The sequence below is a fragment of the Hypanus sabinus genome, chromosome 2 (genome assembly GCF_030144855.1).
Source record: "Hypanus sabinus isolate sHypSab1 chromosome 2, sHypSab1.hap1, whole genome shotgun sequence".
NCBI lineage: Eukaryota > Metazoa > Chordata > Chondrichthyes > Myliobatiformes > Dasyatidae > Hypanus > Hypanus sabinus.
In genome coordinates, this window is record NC_082707.1 from 157,239,014 (window position 1) to 157,259,374 (window position 20,361).

Consider the following 20,361-nt stretch of genomic DNA (forward strand, 5'->3'; position numbering starts at 1 on the left):
ACTGGCTGTTCTTCTTCATGATTGTATCAACTTGTTGAGCCCAGGACAGGTCCTCTGCGATGTTGACACCCAGGAATTTAAAGCTGTTCACCATTTCCACTGCTGACCCCCCCCCCCCCCAACGAGGACTGGTGTGTGTTAATTGACCTTCCCTTTCCTGAAATCCACAAACAATTCCTTGGTTTTGCTGATGTTGTATGCAAGATTGTTGTTGCGACACCACTCAAACGTCTCCTTGTCACCAGCTGAGATTCTGCCAACAACAGAGGTGGCATTGGTGAATTTATAGACCTATTCTAGATCTATTTATTGACCTATTGTGCGGCAGGCAAATGGTCCAGGTCCTTGCTCAGGCTGCAGTTAATTCTAGCCTCTCAAAGCACTCCACAGTAGATGAGAACGTTGTGGTGCCGCCAACATCACGACTTCTCTCCCAGATGAGACTGGCTTTTAAGCTTGGCTGGATGTCACTAATTCTGAGCCCCTGAGGAAAGCCGCTGCTACAACCAGCAACCTGGTCATCTCGGAGGCTGAGCTACGCAGATGTTTCCAGAGTGGAAAGTCGCAACTGTGGTGAACTACGTGTGCCTGTCTGGACACGCCCACTGCTGACTGCTCCTGTGGCTCCTCCCACAGACCCCGGTATAAAGGCGATCGAGGCCTGAGCCCGGCCCTCAGTCTCCAGGATGTAGTATGGTGGTCACTCACTGCTGGTTCCTTCTTCCAGTCAATAAAAGCGGATATCTCGCCTTACGTCTCAGAGTGAGTTATTGATGGTGCATCCGCAAGGCTGCAGGACCAGACGGCGTCCCCGGGAGAGTACTCAGGATGTGTGCAGCACAATTGCCAGGTGTGTTTACTCATGTTTTTAACCTCTCCCTCTCCCAGTGCAGAGTGCCCTCCTGCTTCAAATTTTCCACCATTGTCCCTGTACCAAAAAAGACCAACATGTCTGAATGACTGGCGTCCTTTCGCACTCACCTCAATAATAAGCAAATGCTTTGAGAGGGTGGTCAAGGATTACATCTGCGGCTTGCTACCATTCACAACGGACACCCTACTATTCGCATACTGACACAACCAATCGATAGACGATGCAATAGCCACAGCTCTACACATTGTCCTTACACATCAGGAGAAAAAGGATGCTTAAGTAAGAATGCTGTTCTTGGACTGCAGATCAGCATTCAACACCAGGCTCAACAGGAAGCTCAGAGACCTCGGCCTCGACCCTCCCTTGTGCAGCTGGATCCTGGACTTCCTGTCAGATCGTCGGCAGGTTGTAAGAGTGGACTTGCTCACCTCTGCCCCTCTGAATCTCAACACAATCCTTCAGGCCTGTGTACTGAGTCCCCTCCTTTACTCCCTGTATACCCATGACTGCGTCGCCACCCACAGCTCTAATCTAATTAAATTTACCAACGACACTACATTGATTGGGCTTATCTGAAACAATAACGAGGCGGCCTTCAGGGAAGAAGTCAACCTCTCCCTCGATGTCACAGAAACAAAGGAGCTGGTTGTGGACTACAGGAGGAATGGAGACGGGATAACCCCTATCGACATCAATGGATCTAGGGTTGAGAGGGTGAATAGCTTTAAGTTCCTCAGCATCCACATCACTGAGGACCTCACGTGATCTGTACACACCAGCTGTGTGGGGAAAAAGGCACAACAGTGCCTCTTTTGCCTCAGACAGTTGAAGAAGTTTGGTGTGGACCCCCAAATCCTAAGAACTTTCTACAGGGGCACAATTGAGAGCATCCTGACTGGCTGCATCACTGCCTGGTATGGGAACTGTACCTCCCTTAATCGCAGGACTCTGCAGAGAGTGGTGTGGACAGCCCAGAGCATCTGTAGTTGTGAACTTCCCATGATTCAGGACATTTACAAGGACAGGTGTGCAAAAAGGGCCCAAAAGATCATTGGGGACCTGAGTCATCCCAACCACAATCTATTCCAGCTGCTACCATCCGGAAAATGGTACCGCAGCATAAGAGCCAGGACCAACAGGCTCCAGGACAGCTTCTTCCAACAGGCCATCAGACTGTTTAACTCACACTGATCTGAGTGCATTTCTATGTTACATTGTTCTATTCATTATAAACTACTATGATTACACATTTAGACGGAGACATAACATAAAGATTTTTACTCCTCATGTATGTGAAAGATGTAAGAAATAAAGTCAATTCAATTCAAAGTACTTCACAGTAGATGAGAGTTGCCAGGCAATAGTCATTGAGGCAGCTCACCCTGCTTGGGCACTGGTATGTTTGATGTCCTTTTGAAGTAAGGGAGAACCTTCTACTGCAGCAGAGGGAGATTAAGGATGTCTTCGAACACTCCAACCAGTTGTTCAGCATGGGTTTCCAGTATCCGACCATGTCCACCATCAGGGCCTGATGCCTCTGACATCAGTCTCCCAAGACATATCACAGGGTCACCAGATCCCCACTTTCAAAGCATAAGTAAAAGATGTTGAGCACATTGGTGAGTGAAGCATCGCAGCCATTTCTGCCATTAGGTTTTTTTCATAGGAACAATAGCATGCAAATGCTACCGCCCCTACTGCACATCTGAAAGTCTCTCCAACTTCACATGGAACTACTTTTGCCACTCGAGTGAGAAAGATCAGCGAGCTGAGTGGTGCCACAACAACAATCTTGCACTCAAACATCAGTAAGACTAAGGAATTGATCATGGACTTCATGAAGGGGAGGTGAGGAAATGCACACCAGACCTCACTGAGAGATCATCAGTGGAAAAGGTGAGCAGTTTCAGCTTCTTGGGTGTCAATATTTCTGAGGACATCTCAACCTATCCTCGGCCCAACATATTGATGCAATTACAAAGAAGGCATGACAGCGGTTATATTTCATCAGAAGTTTGAGGAGACTTGGTACATCACCAAAGACTCCTACAAATTTCTACAGATGTACCGTGGAGAGCATTCTTAAATGGTTGCACTACTGTCTGGTATGGAGAAGCCACTGTACAGAATCGAAAAAAACTGCAAACTCCATCATGGGCACTCGCCTCCCCAGCAACGAGGACACCTTCAAAAAGTTGGCAACAAATCATTAAGCACTCCCTTTACCCAGGGAGTACTGTACCCAGGGAGTCTCATTACTGTACTACCATCAAGGTGGTGTTACAGGATCCTGAAGACACACATTCAACATTTAGGGACAGGTTCTTCCCTTCCACCAGCAGATTTCTGAATGGACATTGAACACATGCACACTACCTCATTATTTTTTGCACTAAATTTAATTGCTTATATACATTTCTTATTATATAGTTTATGTATTGTAATGTACTGCTGCTGCAAACTTCACGTGTGCCAGTGGTATTAAACCTGATTCTAATACATAGTGATTAGACATTCACTATATTAGGTACATTGTGTACATAGTAAAGTGACCATTGTTACAATTGTGACCATTGATGATATGATGACATACCATAGTTTTCGATTTTTCAAATGCTTCTTGACAAAGAACTGTCCACACAAACTTTTCATTCTTCTTCAAGAGGTTAGTTAATGGAAGGGCAACATTAGCAAAACTCTTACACAATTTTTGGTAATATCCTACCATTCCCAGGAATTTTCTGAGAGTTTTTTTCCCAGTTGGAGTGGAAATCTCTTAAATTGCCTGAACAGGAGCTACCTTACCTTGACCCATAACATAACCAAGGTAAGTCACAGCAAAATGACTGAATTCATTTTTAATAGTTAAGTTAGCTTTTGAAAGCCTTTCAAATAGTTTCTCCACCGCAGTAATATGTGCTTCCCAAGTATCATTTCCTGTAACTACATTGTCAATATAAGCATTTTCAACATCTACATCATGTGAAGCTACTGTGGTTCTTCTAGGAATATCTGGGAATAAATCCCTATATTTAAAAATTAATTGCTTCATCTGCTGCTTCTGCTCTGGCTGTAAATGAGATAATTTCTCATCAATATTTTCCAGAATGGTTGAGTTTGGTAAACTGACAGAAACAATGTTAGGCTTAGAATGAGTTTCAGATGAATCATCCAGTATGTTCCTAGTGGATCAGACTCGTTATTATTGACCACAACAGTCATAGTAGCAGACTGTTACTCATATAATGGTTTTATCATATTGTATGGCAAAGTTGAGTTGGCCTTCTATGATCTGGAGTTCTTATCATGTAATCCACATCATTAATTTTAGACATAATTTCATAAGGACCATGAAATTTAGCTTGTAAAGGATTCGTTTGCACTGGAAAAAGAACTTATGCCCAAATACAAGTTCAAATGGACTGAAACCTAATGATTCCTGTACCAACTCCCTCACTGAAAATAGAAGTAAGTGTATATCCTCATCCCAATCATTTTCATTTTCCACACAATACGTCCTAATCATAGTTTTGAGGGTAGGATGAAACCTCTCCAAGGTGCCTTGTGATTCTGGATGGTATGCAGACGAAGTAATCTGCTTAGCTCCCAATTTATAAACTATCTGTTGAAATAATCCAGACATAAAATTACTGCCTTGATCAGATTGTATTTCCTTAGGCAACCCAAAATAAGTAAAAATTTATATAAGAGCCTTTGTTACAGTTTTAGTTGTTATATTCCTAAGTGGTACTGCCTCTGGAAACCTGGACACAGTGCACATGATAGTCAACAAGTATTGATAACCAGTTTTTGTTTTTGGTAATGGTCCTACAAAATCTATAATAATTTTGGAAAACAGTTCACTGAATGCGGGAATAGATTGTAGTGGGGCCACTGGAGTAACTTGATTAGGTTTATCCACAATTTGGCAAGTATGACACGTTCTGCAAAATGTTGCCACAAAATGGTGCTTTTCTCAAACCAGGCCAGTAAAAATGTTTTAAAATCTTCTCCAGTTTTCCTCACCCTTTGATGTCCACCCAAGGGCACACTATGGGCTAAAGTTAAAATCTCATTTTGATAAACTTTAGGAACTACCTGGTGAACAATATTCCATTCATCATTTGCAGGAATTGTAAGTGCTCTCCACTTCCTCATCAATACTCCTTTCTCAAAATAATATCCTACCAGCACCTTATCATTTTCACTATCCAGAAGAGCTTGTTCTTTTAATTTGATAATCTCAGGGTCTCTACTCTGCTCTGCTATCATCTCCTTCCAAGACAGAGACAAATCTTCATGGTCAGACTTACTCCAAGAATCTTGTTCAAACAATGAAGGTAAGAAAGTTTCTGACATCCTCAAAACTTGAATCCTGAGTTGAACAGTCATGGGTAACAACCTCATTCTGCACATCAAGCTTTCAGCCATAGCTCGAGTTACAACACAAGAGGAATATGTGTTAGAATCCATCCGTGGTTCCTCTGATTTTGTCAAATGCACTTCAGGAAAAACTTGCCAAGTATTACCTAACAATAAAGAAATATCCTTCACAAGTAAGCTAGGTTGTAGTTCTACAAGTCCTGTAACTAACCCTGACCTTAAATTTACTCTATGCAAATGTACAGGCATAAGGGCACTCCCAAGACCTCGTATATAGTTTACCTCATCAGTTTCAGACTCATCATTAAACTTTAACACGCTAACATCAGTGATTGAGAAGCTCCAGTATCCCTAAGGATTTTTATTGGCACCAGAGTAGATGCTTCTTCCAAGGATACAAATCCTTCAGTTATAAAATGATCATATCCCTTCTTAACTTGGTCAGACTCTAACAAAGCTTCATTTGTGTTTATCAAACCCTGTGGATTTACAGGTGTTTCAGTATGTTGCACACAAGCATCTGGGACTGCCTCCTTTTCCTTCTTCAATCAGAAACAGTTGGCTATTACATGACCAGGTTTCTTGCAGTAATTACAAATGGGACCAAACTGTCTTTCCTTCACAGATTTTCCTTCCTCCTTACCTTTCTCACTAACTTCCGATTTAATTTCTGGTTTACTTTGATTCTCTGTGTTATTTTTCCTTTTAAAAATTCTGCCCTGAGGAAATTTATTTTTGTGGATTAAAGTACACTCGTCAGCTAATTTAGCAGAGTCCTGCAATGTAGCCATGTCCCTCTCATTTAAGTATGTCTTTACTTCAGCAGGGATGCTCCTTTTAAATTCCTACATTAAAATCAGCTTTCTCAATTTATTATATTCCCCATTTACATTTTTAGACGAAACCCATCTCTCAAAACACACAGCTTTTTCATAGGCGAATTCCACATAAGTTTTTCCCACAAATTTCTGAACCTTTCTCTATATGCTTCCAGAACTAGCTCATACACCTTTAATATATGCAGTTTCACAGTATCATAATCAAGTGCTTGCTCAGCAGTTAAAGCTGTATAAAATTGTTGCGCTTTGCCTTTAATTACACTCTGTAACAACACTGGCCATTTCTCTTTCGGCCACTCTGAAATCAGAGCAACAGTTTCAAAATGTTGAAAATATTTCTCTACTTCTGTTTCATTAAATGGAGGGACCAATTTAATTTCTTGACTAACAAACGCTTTTCTAGAACCAGAGGACTGATTCTCAGATTTTAATTCTGCCATCGCAAGTTCAAATTCCCTCTGTTTATTTTCAGCTTCTAACCGATTTAGTTCCAAGTTAGCTTCCAATTGTTTCTGTTTTAATTCAGCTTCTATTCTAAGCTTTCCTAACGCTACCTGTTCCAAGTGTAACTGGGTCGCTGCTTTACTCACAGGGAACCTGTCTAAAACCACTACATCAAAAACACCCAAATCTATGTAGTGTTCCGTGATTTTCTTCTGAATTACAGGTTTTGTTACAACCTTCAAAATACCTTTAAGTTCTAACCTAACAATCTCATATACATCACTTTTTTTCGCCTTAGCTAATAACTCCGGGTCTGGCGATGCCAGGAAGACGTCAGTATTCATTGTTGACGAATACTACTCACAAACCAATCAAACAAAAGAACTACTTTTTCTCTTTTCCAAAACACTGATCGATAATTAAACAAACATTTAGACTCAAAAATGGATTCAAATCCTGGACGACCCCCCAGTTGTTACGATTCAGCAGCAATGATTATAGAATTGAGACAGCTTTTTTTTATAAACAAATAAAACATTTATTAAACACTGCTCAAAAAAACCCCCAAAAGTAAACAAATAACTAACTTAACCGGAAGTGGACTGCTATACAGCAGCTCACAGTTCTCAAAACAAGAAATGTGAACACAGTTCTTAAAAGTAGTAAATGCAAAAGTACAGATGACTTACAGTCAGTTAGTAACGAATTCCTTGACATCACGACGTTGCTGCTGATCCCAGCCAAAATATGCCTTGCGATTTACGACGAAGGAAATAAAACAGCTTAAGGCATTGGCCTTTCTTTGGCGAAACCCTGCTCCAGTCCTTTCTGCTCTTTAGCAGGGACTATCTTGGATTGCAGGTTACTAGTTCCTTCTGAATGAAGATTAAATAAGGTCGAACCTGTTTTACTGCCAACACCACCAACTTTTCTCGATTCTTCAGCTTCCCGAACTTTGATAATTCTTCATTCTCCAACTGGCAGCAATTTTCAGAACTGCCAGCACAACGAATCAAACAGTAGAAATTAAAAGTCCATTTCTAAACAAAACTGCGCCATAAAATCAAATACGCAGCAGAACGGAGTCACTGACGAATTAAGCCACGAACTGACCTACATCACAGCAATGCGCTCTCCTTTGATACCCTGTTGAAATAGGCCATCACATGACCTCTCACTGGTGGGAAAATTACATCACTCCACCATTACATCATGCCCAGCAGTGCCTCAATTACATCATGGCCATGTGACAGTCACAAGATACCCACGGGGTATGTAACACCATTGAGTATGTTCATGGTCGTCTCTTATCACCCATCAACTTCAAGCTTCAACATGTTGAGAGTTCCGAGATGCTTTCCTACACACCACTGTTGTTACACATGACTATGAGTTACTGTCATCTTCCTATCCAGCTTGAACCAGTCTGGCGCTCCTCCTCTGACCTTCCTCTTTAACAGAGCACTTCCACCAACAGAATTCCCACTCAGCTTTTTTTTTTGTTTCTCACACCTGTCCCTGTTATCACCGGAGAAAACTGTGCATGAAAAATCCAAGAGATCATAAAGACAAGAGATTCTGGAAATCCAGAGCAGCGCACACAAAATGCTGGAGGAACTCAGCAGGTCAGATAACATCTATTGACATGAATAAACAGTCGACATTTTGGGCTGAGACCCTCCATGAGGTGGGGAGAAGGGAAGGAGTACAAGCTAGTGGTGATTGGTAAAGGTGTGTGTGTGTACAGGGGAGGGGTGAAGTAAGAAGCTGGGAGGTGAATGGTAGAAAAGGTAAATGACTAGAAGAGGAAGAATCGGATAGGAGAGTCAACCTTGGGAGAAAGGGCAAGAGGAGGGGCTCCAACATATCAGCAGTCTCTCTGAGATATTCAAACCACCCAGTCTGACACCAACAATCATTCCACAAAGTCGCTCAGATCACATTTCTTCCCCGTTCAGATATTTGATCTGAACATCAACTGAACCTCTCGACCATGTCTGCATGCTTTTATGCATGAAGTTGCTGCTACATAATTGACTGATTAGATGTTTGCATTAACAAGCAGGTGTACCTAGTAAAGTGGCCAGTGTATAACCAAAATAATATTTTATTCAACTCCACTAGAGTTCACTTTCTATATATGAAATGGCGTTTGTGAATCCAAAGTGTATCCATTGGATCCCATATCCATCCTGTTAGTTTCAAATATCTTCAATAAATTAATAAATATGAATTCCCTTTCATCGAACTTTGCTGACTATACTCAATTGTATAATCTGTGTATCACTTCCTTTAATGATTCCACTATTTCCCCAACAACTGTTTTTGACTGCCTAATAAGATTCTACTTTTTCCTTTCCTTGTCTGATGACAATAGGAAGTGTAATTGCTGGAATTCCTTTCCAAAATTTTGTGATTTTGGATGACAACAACTAATGCATCCATTCTCTGCAAACACTTCGTTTTCAAGAAATACTCCACTTCTACTAAAATTAGAAAATGTGTTAGGGTTAAAATGGTTTTGGTATGCACGTGCAGAAGCAAGAGCAAGATTTAAGAAACAACATGTGTAACATTATTTTGCAAATTACATTGGTCATAACATCGCTATTCGGGACATCAATTACTTAAAGTTAATTAAAAACAGAATAAGAGATTTTAATGTCTATTATTAAACTATTAAGAGGTCTGTTAGCATAAAACATATTAGCAAGCACAAATTTGTTTCCTTACAAACATTTTCTCTGTGTCCCAAGACATCTTTTACATTAATTTTTCAAAGGATACATGACCCTTAAATGAACTGCTTGTTAGGTTATTTCAGACTGAGGGATATTAAAAGTCAACACTTCTCTTTAAGCCCAAGGTCCAGAGCAGCCAGGGACAGCAGATTGCTTTCCTTAAAGGATGTCAACACACCAGATGTTTTTCAACCAGCAATTTATTCTTATGATCAAATAGCTTTTTATTTTTGAGTTAACTCAGTTTAAGTTCAGTTGCTGTGTTAGTGTTTATATTGGAATCATTGAGAAAGTCCTCTGGATATCCTTCAGGAACTTAAAACCATTAATTGTCGGAACAAGAATAAACCAATCAGCCCCCTAGATAACACTGCCGTCAGTCAGACCAATTTTCTCATTACTCTCAATTCTTTTACTGATTAGAAAAATAATAAATACGCCTGAAGACTCTGCCTCTACAGTTCTTTGTGGTAAGAAGTGTCAAAGATTCAAAACCCTCAGAAGAAAATCAATCTCAGATTGGAAAACTTTATTCTTAAATCATGCTCTCCTAATTGCAGATTTTTTTTTCATGAGAGGAAACATCCTGGCATATGTATTCCTGTCAAGATGTTGATCTAAAACATTTACATCGGTTTTGTCTCCAAAGATGTTACTTGACTCAGTTTTTCCCAGCAATTTATGTTTTGCTCCAGATTCCAGAATCTGCAATCTTGTGTTTCCTCTCAGCATTTATCATCTAGTCACTGTTAATCTTTCAATAAGACTGTCTTTGATTCTTCCAACCTTCAATGAGTCCCAAAAAGTTTAACCTTTCCTAGTAGGGCAATCACTCTATAACCTGTATCATCCAGCTTCAAATAAATTATCTCTTTTCTTAGAAACCAGAATTATTCACATCATTCTAAATGTGACCTCACTCATACCTTCCACGGTTCCTGTAAGACTTATCGTTTACATTCCAACTCATTCCATTAGCGTTCGCTCCTACCTGCTGCCCTTGCACTGGTTTCGTGGTGTATGCATGAGCACTAAATATCTTTTTCCCTCCATTTAAATAACACTTTTTTTCTTCCTTCCAAAATGAATTATTTCATATTTTATTCCCTTTGCCAACATTTGGTCACCCATCTAACCTATATATCTCTCTCTGTAAATGACTTGTGAATATGTGAATAAATGTGAAGTTATCCACTTTGGAAGCAGGAACAAGAGGGCAGAGTATTGTCTGAACGGTGTCGAGTTAGGTAAGGGAGAAATGCAAAGAGACCTAGGAGTCCTAGTTCACCAGTCAATGAAGGTGAATGAGCAAGTGCAACAGGCAGTGAAGAGGGCAAATGGAATGTTGGCCTTTGTTACAAGGGGAATTGAATACAAGAGCAAGGATGTTCTTTTGCATTTGTACAGGGCCCTGGTGAGACCACACCTGGAATATTGTGTACAGTTTTGGTCTCCAGGTTTAAGGAAGGACATTCTGGCAATTGAGGAAGTGCTGCGTAGATTCACTAGGTTGATTCCTGGGATGGCAGGGCTGTCTTACACAGAGATTGGAGAGATTGGGCTTGTACACGCTGGAATTGAGGAGATTGAGAGGGGATCTGATTGAAACGTTTAAGATAATTAAAGGATTTGATAGGATTGAGGCAGGAAATATGTTCCAGATGTTGGGAGAGTCCAGTACCAGAGGGCATGGATTGAGAATAAGAGGTCAGTTATTTAAAACAGAGTTGAGGAAGAGCTTCTTCTCCCAGAGAGTAGTGGAGGTGTGGAATGCACTGCCTCGGAAGACGGTGGAGGCCAATTCTCTGGATGCTTTCAAGAAGGAGCTGGATAGATATCTGATGGATAGGGGAATCAAGGGATATGGGGTCAAAGCAGGGACTGGGTATTGATAGTGAATGATCAGCCATGATCTCAGAATGGCGGTGCAGACTCGAGGGGCCGAATGGTCTACTTCTGCACCTATTGTCTATTGACTTGTATTCCTGTCTCAAGTTTTTCACACATTTGGCTATTATACATTTACAGTCGATTTGAAGGAAGCAAATCACTGTAGTATCCGTAGTTTTCTGTCTGTACCACACTAGACCAAACCCACCAATGTGAAAATGACCTTATTTCTGCTTCCTGCTCGTTAATTAATCCTTGAACCATGCCAATCCTCCAACATCTTGGGCTCTAATAACTTAATTTTTTTTAAATGAAGACCATGCTGTCTTCTGAAAATCCAAATACATCAGCTAGTTCCCATCAATCCACTCTAGTCAAGATTTAAAAACTCAAATTGTCAGACACTAGTTTCCCTTCATGAAGCTTTGCTGATTCTGGTTAGATTATTTTCCAAATGTACTGATAATTCCTTAATTGATTCTGTAACATTTTTGAAAAATATAAGGCTAACCAGTGTGAGTCACTCACTTTTTGTCACTCTTCCAATTTGAAAGGCGGCATCACAATGCCAGTTTTCTGATTTTCTGGTATTTATACAGAATCTAACAATTTTTTAATTGACATCCTTTCCTAAAGTATGCCTATTGTTTTAAGTGGTCTATTATACTAATCCTTTCAGTGCCTTCACTCCCTTGCTGTTTTTAAACTCCATCCAAATTTTATCGATTCCTTGAACCTACATCCTCCCTCACAATTGAATCATGACAGTGTTGTACTACTAAGCCCAAATAAGAGAATATCTGCAGATGCTGGAAATCCAAGCAACACACACGAAAGTACCATCCACAGTACTTTTTTCCCCCACAGATACTGCCTGGCCTGCTGAGTTCCTCCAGCATTTTGTGTTAGTTACTACTAAACCCTTTTATTTATAGGGTCATTCAGTTTACAATTAAGTAAAATAATAATTTTATTGTGTCCAGCACTATTAGAAAGATAGACCACATGGATTTGGTGATGTCCTTGAATCTGCACTTGTTACAGATAATCTCTGCATCTGGCAATCCAGCAGATATGTGAATGGTAAGGTTGATGTATCACTTCCGATATTCAGTAATTTGCTTGCTTTGATACCTGCAGATCAGTTTTGGAATTTTAAAATGCCAGGTTATTTAAAGACATTTAATATTTAATCCCCCAGGTAGTCAATGAAACTTTTCAGCTCCAGACCTAACTCAAGGAAGAAATCAATTATTTACTTCATGGTCTCTATAGTGTAATGCTCACAGGCTTGAAGATCAATTCTGAATTAGAAATGGATTTAGAATCAATCTTTTGAATCTGTCAGTATGGGAATCAAGATTATAGGATTTCTGCAGGAAAAGTGATCTTGATGGTCATGGTCTTATTGCATGGAACACCACCAATGGCCTGCTACCCTTAATTTCTCAATTCACGTGCAATTACTATAATCTATATTTCAAAGTGTAAAGGCACAAGCCTAAGAGATACTTTAATTTAAAAGGCCGAACACTTTTGGCAGCGTAATTCACACAGTACAAGACTGGCAACATGACATTTAACCGCCTCAGTGTTCAACTACTATGGTCATTTGATTTTTAAGTCTTGTAGTGATTAAAAATGCACTATCAGCACAATGAACTTTTATGCTGATGTCTCCTTCTGTGAATTAGTAAACAATATTTGATATTCCTTCATTAAATCATCCAATTTTTAAAATTCCATACAGAACTCTTCAAATTTAACAAATTTTCTCATTTTCTGCCTGCTACAAAACATGCTGCACTACAGAACTTAATTTTGGGACTAATAAACAGAATGTGCATTTATCACTTTTCCCAATGTGTTTTGTGATTAAATGGTTCAATGGGAAACAGGAAGACTTGAAAAGGAAAAATACAAACACAAGCAAGTTATTTTCTTAAGTTTTCTTTTCAATGCATTGCTGAAAATTCAGATTCTTTCTCTATGGAAAAGATAGATCAAGACAGCCATCAACTAAACATCTAAGGCAATGACTTCAGCTGAAGCACAGATCTATTTCAACAAGTGACTGAAGTATAGAATGCTGCTAATCTTGAGTGTCTATTAACAATTGGGAACATTCAGCTTGCAATATAGCTCAGCTATAAAACATCACAGATCAGGAACATTTTACATAACTATCGGGGGACTTCTGGATGAAATTAAAATTAATAGTTGAAGGTCCACATTTAGAGTTACCAATATATATTGTCACTTAATTTAGACTACACTGTAGGATGCTATTGCTAATAAAATCCAGGCTACCAATATTATCAAAATCCAAGGAACCTAACTGTACTATTACCTTGTGTAATCTGAACAGAGTTTCTAAGACCATTATACAATTAGAGAACCTATTATCTTCCTTATTCACTAAAGAAATAAGCAAACATTTCATAGAAAAACAAGAGGCAAACAAGATTTTTTTTTATTCCTCGTTTGTACATGGGAGTTGTATAACAGTCCAGAACGTTTTCTAAAAAAGTTGGCAGCTCTTTAAATGTAAAGAGTTTCATTTCTACATTAAAGTTGAATATCAAAGCAGCATTAATTTGAACTGTTTTCTATAAACCATTCTTTTAATCTTAAACTAGCAGCTTGGATTTGTAGCCAATACACCATGGGTCAATTATAATTTTAGCCCACTTAACAGAAAAACCAGTTTGTACCATGTCATCAATAAGTGACTACAGAATGTTACTATTCAACCCCCAAGTAACATCTAGAGAAAACAACTGGCACACTGCTGTCAACATTAACATTTCATCTGGCCACATATAGGAAGTACAGTAGTGCTTTACTGAATGAAGCTTCTGTCTAATGACCGAGAAACAAGAATCCCTTTATTGAGTGTCACTTTAACAAAATTATTCAGAATTTCTAAGCTAGTGACAAAACATGGAGTGCAGTGAGGCAGAAAATTAGAATCAGCTAACCCTGGAAATTTTAACTTAAACCAAAAAGCAAGTGAGCCGCTAGATTTACTGTTTTAGTCCCTCTTCTGCCCAAATTATATTACTTGCTGGTACTTAATGTAGCCATTTAGCAAAAAAAAAATTAAACAATTTATTTGTATTTAGGAATGTACAGATTGGATACTGCATATTATAAAACTAAAAACTCTCAAGCTGCCTACAATATTGTCAAATCAGTAGTTTAATTCAATATTAAAAAAAACACAAAAGCTCTATTCAGTGTCTGACAATTAAGAAAGGGAGGGAGAAAACATAAATAAGGCTTTAATTTGGCAAATTATGGTGCAAACCACAGCACCATCTTCAAAAAGCAGCTCCCTCCTCCTGGGCTCCAGTTGCCTAAAAAATAAACACAAACAATAGTTACTGAGAGTGTTATAACAAAATCACTAATTTGAAACAAAATAATAAAGGATTGTGTCCTAAAATAATCCAACACTTGAACATATGACCACACTTAAAATTTCCGAACAAAATGAAAACCAAATCCAAAAAGGTACCGGTAATTGCGTGACAGCAGATCGAGGAAGCTGGCGGAATTCATGTATTGCAGGAACTCAGTGGGTCATGTGGCACCCATAGAGAGGAACGGACAGTAGGCCAAATCCAGATGAAGGGTCGCAACCCAAAACATCGAAGGACCGTTACCCTCCATACACGCTGTCTGACCCGCTGAGTTCCTCTGTCATCTTGCGTATTGCTCCACAAAGGTAAAATCTGTGTTCTCTCCATCCTCACTGAGTGTAACTTTACATTCATTAAGACATCTCACTTAATTCTTAAGAGTTTACTTGGAAAAATCTCAACCTTAGTGAAGGTTGCATGGGATTTTGTAACTCGCCAACAGTCTGGTTGAACAATCAAGGACTGTCAGGGTACAGCATCAGATTACATTTGTTCCATTGTCAGTCATGCAATCTGCAATTCTAAAGAGACATTGTTTATTCTCTTAATGTGCTAGAGGATCAAACGAGTTTGTATTTGAGCCCTTACAAGTAACAGCAAATGCCATACTTTCATAAATAATTCCCTATATGAACCAAATCTGCTCCATTTTCAAAAGCTGTAAAGTCTAAATCTGTGCAACATTTGATACAATGGCAGTTAAGATAAAATTGAGCAAAATAAAATCTCCAAATACTAAAGTCTTTTATAAGATAGCTCAAAATTCACTTGGGGCTAAAACCATGGCATGTGAAATCAATAGCTAAATGGGTTACAGCAAAAAGTGTGCTGAGTACTTATACAACAGTCTTAATAGCAAAGGGATTTAAGGAACCAATACTGCATCTGTCAGGTAAACAGAAACAATTTGAAGGAATGTCCATAGAGTGGATATGGTAGAACATTGTTTTAGTATTACTGTGAACAATGCAACCTTTTCTTGGAAGTCAAGGGATAGCAGCTGATTGTAAAATAGAGGGGCATTAAAAATCATGGAACAACATAATATCTACAGCACTTTTTGTTTCTGTTAGAATATCACAGATTTCCTAAAATTATTTCTGAAGTGCAGTATTCATTGTAATGTAGAAATCATGATACTGTAGCGGTGTGCTACACGCAGCGCTAAAATAATGACACTGAGTCGGTAAACTGCAGTTAAAGAAGATTTTATTCGAACTTCACAGCCTTGCTTTAAAGCCTCCCTGTTCCCACCCTCCCCAGGCGCGGATGCTGTTGGAGCACGTACTCACAACCCCAGCAGGCTTTTCCCTTTGTTGGTGAAGCAGACCTGGCCTTTATGCCGGTGCACTGGCTATTTGAGAGCCGGTTTGAGTGCGCTAAGAGGTGGGTCGCCACATAACACCCCCCCGCCCCCCAGAACCGACGATACATCCCCCAATGTCCACAGTCTAGGCCGGACCCTGTTTGGGAGGTCGGCCTCTGCGCCGCGGTGCCGGAAACTCGACCGGTTGCGCCAAGTCCACATGGGCTGGTTTGAGTTGGTCCACCATGAAAACTGTCTCTCTCCCCCCAACGTCCAGCACGAACGTGGACCCATTGTTCCGGAGCACCGTAAATGGCCCCTCGTAGGGCCATTGCAGCGGTGGTCGATGCCCGCCCCTTCATACAACCACGAACTTACAGTTCTGCAGGTCTTTGGGTACGCAGGTCGGGTTCTGCCCATGCTGCGAAGTGGGTATGGGGGCCAGGTCACAGAGCCTCTCGCGTAGTCTGCCCAGGACTGCTGCGAGTTTTTCCTCTTGCCCCCTTGGGGCTGGCATGAACTCCCCGGGGACGACCAGGGGCGTGCCGTACACCAACTCGGCCGACAAGGCGTGCAGATAGTCTTTGGGCGCCGTGCGGATGCCGAGTAGGACCAAGGGAAGCTCGTCCACCCAAGTTAGCTCCTCTCAGGCGGGCCATGAGAGCCGACTTTAGGTGACGGTGGAAACGCTCCACCAGGCCGTTCGACTGTGGGTGGTAGGCAGTGGTGTGGTGCAGCTGTGTCCCCAAAAGGCTGGCCATAGCTGACCACGGGCTGGAGGTGAACTGGGCGCCTCTGTCGGAGGTAATGTGGGCCGGTACACCAAAGCGGGACACCCAGGTGGTGATCAGTGCCCGGGCGCAAGATTCTGAGGTGGTGTCGGTGAGCGGGATCGCTTCTGGCCATCTTGTGAACCGGTCCACGATAGTCAGGAGGTGATAGTCACGATAGCCACGGGCAGGAGGCCCACAATATCCACATGAATGTGGTCGAAACACTGGTGGGTGGGGTGGAACTGCTGCAGCAGAGCTTTGGTGTGCCGCTGCACCTTGGCCGTCTGGCAGTGCATGCACGTTCTGGCCCATTCACTGACCTGCTTGCGGAGTCCATGCCAAACAAACCTGCTGGAGACCATCCGGACGGTTGTCCTAATGGAGGGGTGCGCTAAGTTATAAATGGAGTCGAAAATGCGTCGCCGCCAAGGTGCCGGGACGAGGCTGGCTGGTGGCGACATCACAGAGTAGGGTCCTCTCACCTGGGCCTACCGGGAGGTCCTGGATCTGCAAACTGGAGACTGCGGTTCTGTAACTCGGGATCTCCTCGTCTGCCTGCTGCACCTCTGCCAGCACCTCAAAGTCTACCCCTCGGGAAAGGGCATGAATGTTAGGGCGAAAGCCGAAACGCACCGGACGTCTGTCGTGTATTCAGAAATGTAGGACAGATGGCGCTGCTGGCGGGACAACCAGGGATTGGACACCTTCGTGAACGTAAAGGTAAGAGGTTTGTGGTCCGTGAACGTGGTGAAGGGCCTACCTTCTAAGTACCTGAAATGCCAAATTGCCAGGTATAGCGCCAACAGTTACCGGTCGAAAGCACTGTGTTTGAGCTCGGGTGGCCGCAGGTGTTTGCTGAAAAGCGCCAGGGGTTGCCAGAGACCTGCGATGAGTTGCTCCAGTACCCCACCGACTGCCGTGTTAGAGGCATCCACTGTGAGGGCGGTAGGGACGTCCATTCTGGGGTGCACTAGCATCGCGGCATTTGCCAAGGCTTCCTTCATTTTAATGAAAGCAGCGGCGGACTCCTCGTCCCAGGTAATGTCCTTGCCCGGACCCGACATCAGGGCAAACAGGGAGCGCATGATTCAGGCAGCTGAAGGGAGGAAGCGGTGGTAGAAATTGACCAAACTTACGAATTCCTGAAGGCCTTTGACCATGTCCATTAACCGCTGGAACGTCTGTGCAGCATGTGGAGGAACTCGAAAAGGCCAAACGGGGTGATGAGAGCCGTTTTGGGGACACCGTCTGGATGCATTGGGATTTGACGGTATCCCTGGACGAGGTCTACCTTGGAGAAGATCTGTGCGCCGTGCAAGTTTGCTGCAAAGTCCTGAATGTGCGCCACAGGGTAGCGGTCCGGTGTGGTAGCCTCGTTCAGCCTGCGGTAGTCGCCGCATGGTCTCCAGCCCCGTCGCTTTGGGCACCATGTGCAGGGGGGAGGCCCATGGGCTGTCAGACCGCCGGATGATCCCCAATTCCTCCATCCTCCTGAACTCCTCCTTTGCCAGTCAGAGCTTGTCCGGGGGAAGCTGCCGCGCATGGGCGTGGAGGGGTGGTCCCTGGGTCGGGATGTGGTGCTGTACGCCGTGTCGGGGCATGGCTGCTGTGAACTGTGGTGCCTGAACCGATGGGAAATCTGCCAGGACTCTGGTGAAGTTGTTGTCGGACAGCGTGATGGAGTCGAGGTGTGGGGCTGGCAACTGGGCTTCTCCCAGGGAGAACGTCTGAAAGGTCTCAGCATGGACCAGCCTCTGCCTCAGCAGGTCAACCAGCAGGCTGTGAGCCCGCAAAAAATCCGCACCCAGAAGCGGTTGGGCTATGGCGGCCAGTGTGAAGTCCCATGTGAACCTGCTGGAGCCAAACTGTAGCTGCACCGTACGGGTGCCGCAGGTCCTTACCGTGCTGCCGTTCATGGCTCTCGGGGGGGGGGGAGAGACTCGGTGCCCTGTTGCGGGTGTCGTAACTTGGAGGTAAGATGCTGATCTCGGCATCAGTGTTGACCAAAGAACGGCGTCCCGACCTCTTGTCCCACACATACAGGAGGCTATCCTGATGGCCAGCCGCCATAGCCATCAGCAGCGGCTGGCCCTGGCGTTTCCCGGGAACTTGCAGGGCGGGCTACAGCGGCGGGTTTCTGTGCCCCACCGCTGGTGGTAGAAACACCATTGTTCGTTGGGCTCCTCACCCCTGCCTCTGGGGTTAGCGGGCTCTGTGGCCGGGCCTGGTCTGGTTTGCTGCTGGGAGCGTGGCCTGGTGATCTGTGCGACGGATGCCCCACTCACCTTCTTGGCGTTCCACAGCAAGTCCGCCCCAGGGGACCTTCCGGGGGTCGCTGCAGCAGGACAGCAGCAGGCGTATGTCCTCGGGCAGCTGCTCCAGGAATGCCTGCTCAAACATGAGGCAGGGTTTGTGTCCGCCGGCCAGAGACAACATCTCATTCATTAAAGCCGATGGTGATCTGTCTCCCAAGCCATCCAGGTGCAGTAAACGGGCAGCCCACTCGTGCTGTGAGAGTCCAAAAGTCCTTATGAGCAGGGCTTTGAATTCCGTGTACTTGCCGTCCGCTGGGGGAGACTGTACAAACTCCTCAACCTGGGCCGCTGTGTCCTGGTCGAGGGAGCTCACCATGTAGTAGTAACATGTGTCTTCTGAGGTTATCTGCTGAACGTGGAATTGGGCTTCTGCTTGCTGGAACCATAGGTGAGGTCACAGCGTCCAAAAGCTTGGCAGTTTCAACGAAACTGCATGAACAAATGCGACGTCGTTCATCTCCGGTCCAACAATCGTTTGGACCATCGGGGTCACCAATTGTAGCGGTGTGCTACACACAGTGCTAAAATAACGACGCGGAGTCGGTAAACTGAGGTTAAAGAAGATTTTATTCGAACTTCACAGCCTTGCTTTAAAGTCTCCCTGATCCCGCCCTCCCCGGGCGCGGGTGCTGTTGGGGCATGTACTCACAATCCCCCGCAAGCTTTTCCCTTTGTTGGTGAAGCAGACCTGGTGCCTTTTTGGGACTGGCCTTTGTGCCAGCGCGCTGGCTATTTGTGAACCGGTTTGAGTGTGCTAGGAAGTGGGTCGCCACAATACCTCAATTTGCACACCTTGTTCCCATAATCACTGCTAACAAAGCTTTTAGCAAATTTATTTCCATGCAATAATTGTTTCATTTCAACTTCAGTTACATAATTATAATCCAACCAAAGATTCACAAGCATGTTGCCTGGTTAGAAGGGCTCTAGGTTATAAGGAGAGACTGGATAGACTGGGTCTGTTTTCCCTGGTGCAAAGAAGTATGAGAGATGACATGATAGAGGGATATGAAATTATAGATGATGTGGAATGCTAGAGACAGTTTCTCAAAAACGGTGATATCTAAAACCAGAAGGCATATGTTTAAAATTTAGGATGGAATGGAGAAAATTTAAAGGAGGCCCAAGGGGTGACCCCCCCCCCACCACACACATATATACATACTGCATGGGGACATTTGGAATAAGTTGCCAGAGGTGATGGAGGAGGCAGAAAGAGTAACAACATTTAAGTGGCAGTTGAAGTGGCAATGGGCAGGGATATGGAATTAAGGCAAGAGAAGTGGGATTTTTAGAGATGGACAAGGTGGCCAGCATTGGGTTGAAGGGCTTATTTTTATGCTGTACAACTCCATGACTATTTATATAGGC

General features: G+C 43.0%; 1 protein-coding gene across 6 annotated transcripts in view; it reads right to left on the reverse strand.

Annotated features, from left to right (window-relative positions):
* Positions 1–13,621: 13,621 nt before the first annotated feature.
* Positions 13,622–20,361, reverse strand: part of ktn1 (kinectin 1) — a 192,361-nt gene continuing 185,621 nt past the window's right edge. For all 6 annotated transcript variants that reach the window (XM_059957483.1, XM_059957473.1, XM_059957491.1 and 3 more), the window contains one exon: positions 13,622–14,530. The gene's annotated coding sequence lies outside the window, so the exon portion shown is untranslated. The remainder of the gene's footprint in view (positions 14,531–20,361) is intronic.